Consider the following 10,170-nt stretch of genomic DNA (forward strand, 5'->3'; position numbering starts at 1 on the left):
AGACAAATACTTGAGACTTTGATCTTCAATTAACCACCCAAAAGCTGGAAGTGGAGCTGTGGGTCAAGTGGTACAGCATTAGTCTTGAGCTAAAAAGCTCAGGGTAAGTGCTCAGGCCCAGAGTTCAACACACACACACACACACACACACACACACACACGCACAAGTCATTTGCACTGAAGTGTGAATAGACCAACATTAACTCTCCTGCCCCGCCCCTCTGTCCTCCCAAGAAAGAGAAATTCTTGGGAATCCCTTGACCTCCAGCAGTGGGCTGAGATGGGAAATCAGATCTTAATCTTTTTAATAACCAAAGGTGGGTTTTGTTTTTATTGTTCTGAAATGCTGGGGGTGGTGGCGAAGTGGAGTGGTCTGGGGGCAGGATCAGAGCTGCCTAGGCTGATGGAACACTCCCAAGCCCTCTGGGCCTCAGTTTCCCTGTCTGTAACTGAGTTGATTTAGAGATGACTGTCCATGGACAGGAATTCGCCTGTGATGGACAGACAGTCCCCCCCTCAGGATTAGCTGAGGATGACCCTTCTGCCTCCTCAACCCCGAGTGACATGACGGCATGTCCCCTTTGGTACAGGGGCATTTTGGGGTGTCACGACTGGTTGGAGGAAGCACTGGGCTGTCCAGAATAAGAACCTGAGGTGAAGTGTCCACAGGGCCTGGGTGAAAAGCTGTTTTTGATGGAACACTGCTTCCTGTCACATTTGCATGTTGGTGACAAGATTTCAGGACCAAGTTCAGCGGCCATCAAGGAGTATGGTCCACACAGTCCTCCAGCCACCTCCTCCGTCGCTGGACAGCTAAGGCCTCCCCCTTTAGTCCCGGACACCTGGCCCTCACCCCTGCAGGACCAGCCATGGTGAGCTGGGATCTATCACTCGAAGCCCACAGAGGGCGGGCAACATTTGAGATTGTGGCTAGGCACGGCAGGACCCGGGGACACGGAGCCCGTGATGAGCTGTGGCCGTGGCGGTCTGAGCCAACTCTCCGGGGCGCGGGAGGGGGCTCCCCAGCGCGTCCTCTCAGTGGTGCTGGATTTCGTCATTCATTCATGGAGGAGGGACAGGAAGACGCGGTGCCGCAGAAAAAATAATCCCTTCCCGACCTTGGCGCAGGAGCACCTGCCGGCCGCTCTGCGAGTTCAAGTTCGCGTCCTCCGCCTGCAAACCCCGGCCCTGCCTAGAGGAAGGGGGCTTTCTCCCCATCCTGCGCTGGGCCTGAGTTCCGCTCGGGGGAGGGCGGAGGGGGGGCAGCCAGAGGCGGAGCCACTTCCTCCAGATGTGGGGTGCAGTGGGGCCCCAGTGAGCCGCGCGCTCCCGCACTGAGATCCCGGCTGCCCACCTGGGCACAGCGAAGGACCCGGCTCCGTTGGTGCTGAAATTTTATTACATCGCACGAGTTGGGGAAAAGAAGAGGAGGAGTCCCCGAGCTTGCCCGACTGCCCTTCTCCCCACCTGGTAGGCAAGCCCCGGTCCACACGGGAATGAACCCCTTCCTCCCTGCCCGCAGCTGCCCTGGAGCCCGGCGTGCACGGGTGAGTCAGGTCCATTTCAGCGGCCCGCCCGGGCTGTGCAGAGCGCCTAGAAATGGTTACAATTGTGGCTTGCGAGTAAGTGCACGTGATGCGTGTGCACGCGGCGCGGGTGCACGCGGAGGAGATGCGCGGGGCAGGGCTGCGCGGGTTCCAGGTGCAAGGGGCGGAGGTGCGCGCGGCGCGGGCGCGCGGGCGGAGGCGCTGGCTTTGCACCCCGCATCCCCCGGAGCGCGCTTCCCGCTCCCACTCGCCCATCGCCGCGGCTCCCGGGTTTGGAAGCCGCCCCGACCGCTTCCGCATAAAGCGTCAGTCCTCTGGCTGGGCGGGGAGGGGAAGGGGAGGTGAGGAGCGCCACTCACCTGCCGGGCGGCGTCGCCTCTCGGCGCTGTCACCGGAAAACAAAGGCGAGCCGGGCCGGGTGCGGCCGCGCATCCCTCGCGGTACCCAGGCCTCAGCGCATCGCCGGGAGGCTGCGGGCCGACTCCGCATCCGAGGAAGGTCACCGGGGCGATGCGGCCGGCGCTCGCGGGCTCCGCCGCCCCAGGCCCCGGGGGAGGTGGCTCGGCTCAGCGCGGGGCGTCGCGGACCCCCGCGGTCGCCGCGCCCCCCGTCATCTCGCCGGCCCCCGGCCCTCAGGTCCCTTCCTCCCCGCTGGCGGCGGGCTGGCGGCGCCGCTTCCCCGCCCGTGAATCAGGCGGCTTTTGTGTGCAGGGGGCGGGGCGGGGGCGGCGGCCTGGACGGCCCGATAGGCCACGCCCCTCCAGAGACCCGCGTCTCCCATTGGCTGAGGGGAGGCCACGCCCACCGCCGCGCCGGGGCGGGGTGTCTCCCAGATGCAAAAACAAACTCGGCGCAGATAAATAAATGAGCTCTCCTTCCTCAGAGAGCGGGAGAGCGCGGGTGGGTGGGGGCCACGGCGGGGGTGGGGGCCGCGCGCCGTCCCTCCTTCCCGAGACGGCAGAGGGGCTCTGCGACCTATTGGCTTTCCCAGGATTCAGGGGTGCGTCGGCCCTCGCGGAAGCTGGAGTTCGGGGCTCCCCCCTGCATGCGCCCAGAAGAACCCTAGAAGCTGGTTGGCAGATGTAGGGCCGAAAGCTCAGCCTCTCAGATCCAAAGAGAGTTTGGATGGAGGCCCACAGGGGTGGGGATGGGGGAGGATGGGAGGAATGGCGGTGCGGCCAGACCTGCATACCGGCACCCGCGTTCCAGGATTTACTAAGAGGCCTGCCGGGGCGAGTAGAGGCGAGGGGCACTGTCCATGTGTCTGGTGTTGCAGGAACGTTTGTTGTTGTTGTTCCTTCAAATCCTTACTGTAGGGGTTGAATGGTCCCCACCCCCCCCCCCCCCCCGGCCCAGGCAAGACTATAGTCCATCCCCGGGAACTTGTGCATGTGACCTTGTTTGTAAAAGGGTCTTTGCGGATGAAATCGGTTGCAGATGCAGTGAAGAAACCATCTTGGATGAGGGCGGGCACTGGATCTGATGATTGGCATACTGAGAGGGAAAAGGGGGAGGCGCACGAGGCAGGGCCATGCGGGCGAAGGGGGCAGAGATGGAATGACGTGTCTACAAGCCCAAGAATGGCAAGGAGTTCCTGCAGACTAGAATAGATTCTCCACAGGCTTCAGGATGAGCCGCCTCCAAGAGTATGAGAGGACACATCTCTTGTCAGAAGCCCTTAGTTTGTGGTACTTTGTGGCTTTGTTGTGATCCCAAATAGGAATTGAGCCCTGTCGTGCTCTCCTAATCCTCCCGAGTTCTTGCCATGGTTTCCTGCCTGCTCCAGGAAAACATCGAATTCATTTTTACCATAAGACCTTTGCCTGCAATGTTTACCCTGTCAGATATGCGAACCTTCTGGTTTACATGTGAATCATGTGTCAGTTCAGAAGTGATCTCCTCAGACTGGCTGATTACGCCCTACCCTGCCGCGCTGAACACTCTTTCCTATTTCTTTCTCTGGCTTTTCATTTAGTATAATGTACTTTTTTTTGGTTTTTGGTCCAAGACTAGGACTTGAACTCCGCACCTGATGCTTTTGCTCATTGGCTGGTTCTCTACTGACTGAGCCATGCCTCCAACCCTGATTTAGTATAACGTACTTTTAAAAAATTGTGGCAAAAATGTAAATAATGTACATTATATGTTGTGCAACCATCTGCTTGATCTCACATCAGGACTTTTTTTTCACTGTGATATTTTTACACGTGCACGCAGTGTCTATCAACCTCACCTGTCACTCTCCCTCATCCTCTTCTGCTTTCCTAAAACTCTCCAGAACTTTTGCAACATCTTCAATTATAAGTTAATTTGTTTCCCTTCCTCTGCAACCACACCTCTGTTTTTCATCTTTGTGGATTTGCCTGTCAATTCTCAACATTACCTATCAATTCATTCCCATGGTGTGTGACCTTTTGGGTCTGGTTTATAAGGCACATTCATTGTAGCTTATATTAGGGCCTCATTTCTTTTTTTTATTGCTGATGAATATTCCTCTGTGTGGATGGATGGAGCAGTGTGTGTGTGTGTGTGTGTGTGTGTGTGTGTGTGTGTGTGTGTGTGTCTGTGTGTGTGTACTGGGACTTGAATTCAGAGCCTGGGTGCTATCCCTTAGCTTGATCCCTTAAGGCTGGCTCTCTGCCACTTGAGCCACAGCTCCACTTCTTGTTTTTAACTGGAGATTAAGAGTCTCATGAAGCTGGGTGCCAGTGCCTCATGCCTATAATCCTAGCTAGTCAGGAGGGATCTGAGGATTGTACTTTGATGCCAGTCCAAGCAGGAAAGTCTATGAGACTGTTATCTCCAGTTAACCACCAGAAAACCAGAAGCAGCACTGTGGATCACAATGGTAGAGCATTAGCCTTGAGTAAAAGAGCTCAGGGACAGTGCCCAGGCCCAGAGTTCGAACCCCAGGACCGGCAAAAACAAACAAACAAACAAACAAAAAAAGGTCTCAGAGGCTTTCCTAGTTGGGCTGGCAAGATTCCAATAGGAATCAAGACAGAAGTGAGATGGAAATCAGGATATTGCACATGCCAGGCTAGTGCTCAGCCACTAGCTGCACCCCAAAGCAAGCCTCAGCTTTATCATATCCCTCTGAGGAGAACCCCCCCGGGCAGTCCTAGGAAGAAAAGCAGGTGCTCTGAGGCTGAAGGCACAAGCCCCCAAACCTAAGCCACACCCCTATAGCGTAAGCCATGCCTCACTACTGCAGCCACATCCAAATGATCTGACACACATGCCATAAGCCACACCCTCACCTCGTCGGGCACGCCCACAGTGTAAGTGACACCCGCTATGCAAAAGGTCAGGGGCAGCACCCAGGCCCAGAGTTCAAGCCCCAGGACACACACACACACACACACACACACACACACACACACACACACCCCTCCACAGAAGTCCTAAGCATGGCAATCTTCATGGACATTAGACACCCCACTACTTACTATTAGGGTGGCTGCCTCCCTCACTGCCTCAGGGTTTGTGCCCCATCCTGCCAGAGGCAAAAAGGCAACCTGTCCCCCTCCCAAGCCTCTCCCCCCCACCCTCACCTAGCCCAGTCAGAAAGCCCAGACGGGGGAGAGAAGAGTGCAAGAGTGCAGAGCTTTAGACAGAAGGCTCAGACTTCCTCTCTCCAGGCTGGGAGACGTGCAGATCTCTAGGTGGTCGCGTGTATCTGCACTCCTTTAGAGACATCATTGAAGCCCGGCAGGGACTGGGAAGTTTCCCTGGGGTGAGACGGGGGGGGGGGGAGGTGTGACAATAGGATTTTGGAGCCAGTAGGAGTTAGATGGACGAAGGAGTGGGAGAACAGGCTTGTGGACCCACAGACAGTAGTTGTCTGATGGTCCCGCGCTGGCTGAGCGGCGCCCGGGGAGCTGTCCAGGGTGCTGAAGCACCGCCCGGAGCAGTAGTTAGGCTCCAATGGCTCCACATCACCATCGTTACTGGGATTTTGAACTCAGGACTTCTCTGTCCCTCTCTCAGGTGGCTTGATCACAGCTAGAACTCTACCACTTGAGCCACTTCCTTCAGCCTGGCATTTTACTAGTTAATTGACAACAGAGTCTCCCAGACTTTTCTGCCCAGGCTGGCTTCAAACCTGCAAGATCTCAGCCTCCCGTGTACAGGTGTGAGCCGCCAGTGCCTGGCTTTTGCTTTGCTTTTAGTTTGGTAGTGTATACACAACATAAAATCTGCACACTCTGAGGATGGCACTTCAAAGCCAGCCCAGGCAGGAAAGTCCATGAGATGTTTTATCTCCAATTAACCACCAGAAAGCCAGAAGTGGAGCTGTGGCTCAAAGTGGTAGAGCACTAGCTTTAAGCAAAAAGGGTTGAGGGACAGTGCCCAGGCCATGAGCTTAAGCCTCACAACTGACAAACAAAATCTACATGCAGCACGGCTGCGGGATCATCACTACCTCCCATCTCCCACACTGAAGCTCTGTCCCCATTCAATACCAAGTCCCTTTGTTATGCCTAGATTTCCGGTTCCCAAAGACCACCAAGGAGCCGATTCCAATGCAAACGCACAAGAGTCTTTATTGCGAGCTCAAGCCTGGACTCCCAACACTCACCGACGCAGGGGATCTGGATTGAGAGTCCCGACCCTCAGAGAGGCAGGGTTTTTATTGTGATTACAACAGGGGCAAGGTATTTTCAACTTGGCAGATACTTGATTGGATGGCATTTAGCAAGCAAGTCTTGTCCTATTTCTATTGGCTATCTACCCTTTCAGTTATCTATTTTGGCTTTGATATCAGGAACTGGCCTCAATATCAGGAACTGACAACAGGTGGTCCCGTATCACTGATGCAGGGGGTTAATGCAGAGGGTAGAGCAAGTCACAAATGGGTTAAGCAAGCCGTTTACAGAAGCAGAATATTGCGGTCAGGCTGACCTAGTACCAACTTTATTTTAACAATTGCGACCATGTTTTCCCATTACCACTAAGCAAGCTTGAGCAGGCCAAAACAATCCAGTACTCAATCATAAGTAAACCAACCTGCCATCTAGCTCAGTCGGTAGAGCATGGGACTCTTAATCCCAGGGTCGTGGGTTCGAGCCCCACGTTGGGCGCCAAGTGCCGGGCTCAGGTCACCTCCCCTGGCTCTGCTATGCTTCTAACAGCTCCCTTTCTCACCCTCTCCCCTGGTCACCTGACCCGCAGTTAAGGCCAGGGTGGAGTGGGGGGGGCTCAGGAAAGACCTCAGGTGCACGGGGCCATACGAGATCTCTTTACTCCCTCCTTACCCATGAAGAAAGCCAGGCATGCGCGGATCTCGGAGACGCTTCATGAGCAATCTGATTTATTAGGGTGGGGCAAAGGCTAATGGTAGGAAGGGACTAGAGAAGGGTGATCAGCCAGAGCGCTGATAGGCTGGCGAGCTTGCCATAGGACCCCCTCATGAGCTAACGTCACTTGGAAAGTGCCACGCCAGGGGTGAAAACCCACGAGACTGGGGGCACATGGGCTGGCGAGAAAGTTTGGGGGGCTGTTCGCAAAGCCGGTTCTTCTGGTTCCGGACCCAGAGAATTGTGGCCTGCTTCCGCATTCCCCAGGGCTGGGGGAAGGGCGGCGTCTCGGGCGCACTCTCCAATGCCCTTCCCCCTCAAGGCCAAGGCTTCCCCAACACCAACCCAACAGTTACCATGGCATTTCTACTACTATTATGGTTATTTCTATAGTCTATGACTATGATCATTTTTTTACTGCCTGTTACCATGGTTGCTACCCAGGTACAGAGGGGAACAAGTGCTCCCTACATTTTTAAATGTCAAACTACAAGAAACTAGTCTCATGGGTGAGGGTGCAGCCCTCTAGCATGGAGTCATCACCAGGGTTTAGAAGCTGTTATAATTTTAACACTAAAACTTATATTTAGTTACTCAGGTTCTCAGGTCAGTCCTAACACCTTCCCCCATGGGCTCGGTCTCTGTCTCACACATACACCCCACTTCCCATCTCTGTGTATCTGACCGTCTAGGGAGCTGCCATGAATGGATCTTTGGTGTGTCCTGTGTCTGCTGTGTCACTCAGTCCCTGTCCTCAAGTCCCTCACATCGTAGCATATGTCAGGATGCCCTTCCTTTTCATTGCTGAGTAATATTCCACTCTCTCCTTTCTCCCTATCTTTTCTTTTCCCTTTCTTCCTTCCTTTTTTTCTGTACTGGGGTTTGAACTCTAGTACTCAAACTTGCTATCAGGTGCTCTACTACTTAAGCCACACCCCCAGGCCTTTTTTAGCTTTAAATATTTTTTAGGTAGGGTCTCCCTTTTCAAGCCATCCTCAGACTTCAGCTGTCCCACATACACCTTCCATGTAGGTGTAACTGCCCAAGAAGGGCAGAAGGCTACATCCAGCAGGAGCCCCACCAGAGGAGGAAAGGAATGGGCAATGTCCCTGCCATGGGTGTCTGTCTCTGGCAGGGCTGTCTGTGGACTCCAATGAGATTTCTCAGTCCTGACATTCCAGGAAGCTCCTTCCATTTGAGTGCTTTCCCTAGACACCATTGGGGGGGTGGGGTGTTCTCACAATTATTTTATGGAAGTGATGTGCTATTGAAATCATGGTTTCAAAACCAGGTGTAGTGGCACACACCTATAACCCCAGCACTCAGGGAGGCAGAGGCTGGAGGATCTCCAGTTTGATTCCAACCTGAGCGATACAGAGAGACCCTGTCTCTCAACTTAAAAACGAAGAAAAGGAAGAAACCAGTTATAAGCGAACCAGTGCCTGTCTTTCTCCCTGGCCTTCTCTAAGGCGTCTCCCTGCCTGCCCCGGGGACTGTACACTTGGGTCTCTCCAGGCCTGGCCCACACCCCAGGTGTGACGGCAGGTGATGGCAGGTCCCAAGAAAACAGCCCCCCCTCCCCGCAGACTCCCTTCCTAAGGGAGTCTATCTTTTCAGGGCCTCCGAGTTCCCAGGAGTTGGGGTAATGTGTGAACCTGAGGTCCACGAGCCCTACCGCGTTTACGTCCTACGATCTAGTCTCGAAGATGTGCCCAGGAAAGCCTGACTCCCTCCCAAACATTCTGAGCAAAAACCCATCCAGAGCTGGGCCCAAAGCCAAGGACACAGGGAGGACGAATGAGTGCGCATGCGCCGGGATTCCTCGGCCAATAGTAACCGCTGGTCTCCAGCTTCCAGCCTGAGCTCCCTATCTCCCAGCGGGGCTCCAGACAGGCCCTCGTTGTCACAGAGACAGCGATGTTGCCCCGTTCCCTAGCAACCGGTGAGTATAAGCCGCAGCCGCACGCTCATTGGTCAAGAGCAGCTTTGTGTCCCGCCCTCATAAAGATTGGCAACCTTTGAGTCTTCGTGGAATTAGCAGCCTACAGTTGAAATGCAGATTTCACCACAAATCCTCTCTTCTTAGCAGGCTTCCTCCTGAGGTCCATGGTTACTGTCATGCTAAGACCTAAATCAGTCGTTCTATAGGAGGGGAAACTGAGGTTGAGGAAAACTTTGTGACCAGATCCCACACCTGGCCCCAGGCCAGTTCTTTTTTTTTTTTTTTTTTTTTTTTTTTGCCAGTCCTGGGCCTTGAACTCAGGGCCTGAGCACTGTCCCTGGCTTCCTTTTGCTCAAGGCTAGCACTCTGCCACTTGAGCCACAGCGCCACTTCTGGCCATTTTCTATATATGTGGTGCTGGGGAATCGAACCCAGGGCTTCATGTATACGAGGCAAGCTCTCCCCACTAGGCCATATTCCTAGCCCTCCCCCCCCCCCCGGCCAGTTCTTAATCCTGAAACTCTGTCCCTGCCCAAGCCCTTCGCTTCCTCAGCCTCTTCTTCCTGCTTTCTACTCTGGGGTGTCATTTGTTCCTGCAGGACTGTGACTTCTGAGTGATTCCGTGATGATCCAGGAAGATGGCAGTCTCTCACACGTCCCTAGAGGACATCCGGGGCCCTAGGGACACAGGGGACATTGGTGCTCAGGAGGCAGTGCTGGTGTGCAGGGGAAACAGAGGCACAGCCTCCTCCCCTATCCCTCACTCCCTACAGTTTTGGGATTCCACCTCAAGGCCATGAGCTTGTTCGAAGGCTCTCTACAGCTTGAGACACACCTCCAGCCCTTCATGGATTTTCCTGGGGGAAAAGCTGGTCAGGCTGCCATGTCATCTCCTGTCTGGAGTGCGGGGGGCCCTCTGGCTGCCCAGAGCCCAGCTGTCTGATTTGGCTTGGGCCCCTTCAGGGGGTGAGAAGCTGCAGTGAGAGTGCATTGTAGAGATGAACCCGAGGCCCCTGGGTGGGACACAGGCCTGGCAATGAGGTCTCTCCTGCAGCTCTGGGTCCCTGGGAACTGTTCTCCCATCCTGATGCTGTGAGAGAGCAGAGAGAGGCAGGACCCTGGGGACACCCAGTGCTGGCACCTTAGCCTTGCACTTCCTGCCTCCGAAAGGAAAGACAAAATCTGCTTCAAAATGACCCAGGTCGTGGCATTCTGTGGGAGCCGTGCAGGCTGGATGGCGGTGGGGGGGGAGTGGGGGGCTCTCACTTCATGCAGGGTGTTCTGATTCTGAAGAGGGCCTTGGGGGGAGGGCTGCAGAAGAGGGCTGTGTTCCCGCCAGCACTTTGCCATCTCATCAAAGGTGTTTGGCCCTGGCTAGTTT

The 10,170-nt window shown here is 55.0% G+C and overlaps 1 non-coding gene across 1 annotated transcript; it reads left to right on the plus strand.

The window, feature by feature from the left end:
• Positions 1-6,558: 6,558 nt before the first annotated feature.
• On the plus strand, positions 6,559-6,635 carry Trnak-cuu. Its single transcript has one exon. It is a non-coding gene; the product is annotated as a tRNA-Lys (tRNA).
• Positions 6,636-10,170: the final 3,535 nt, after the last annotated feature.

This window comes from Perognathus longimembris, chromosome 3 (assembly GCF_023159225.1).
Source record: "Perognathus longimembris pacificus isolate PPM17 chromosome 3, ASM2315922v1, whole genome shotgun sequence".
NCBI classification, from domain to species: domain Eukaryota; kingdom Metazoa; phylum Chordata; class Mammalia; order Rodentia; family Heteromyidae; genus Perognathus; species Perognathus longimembris.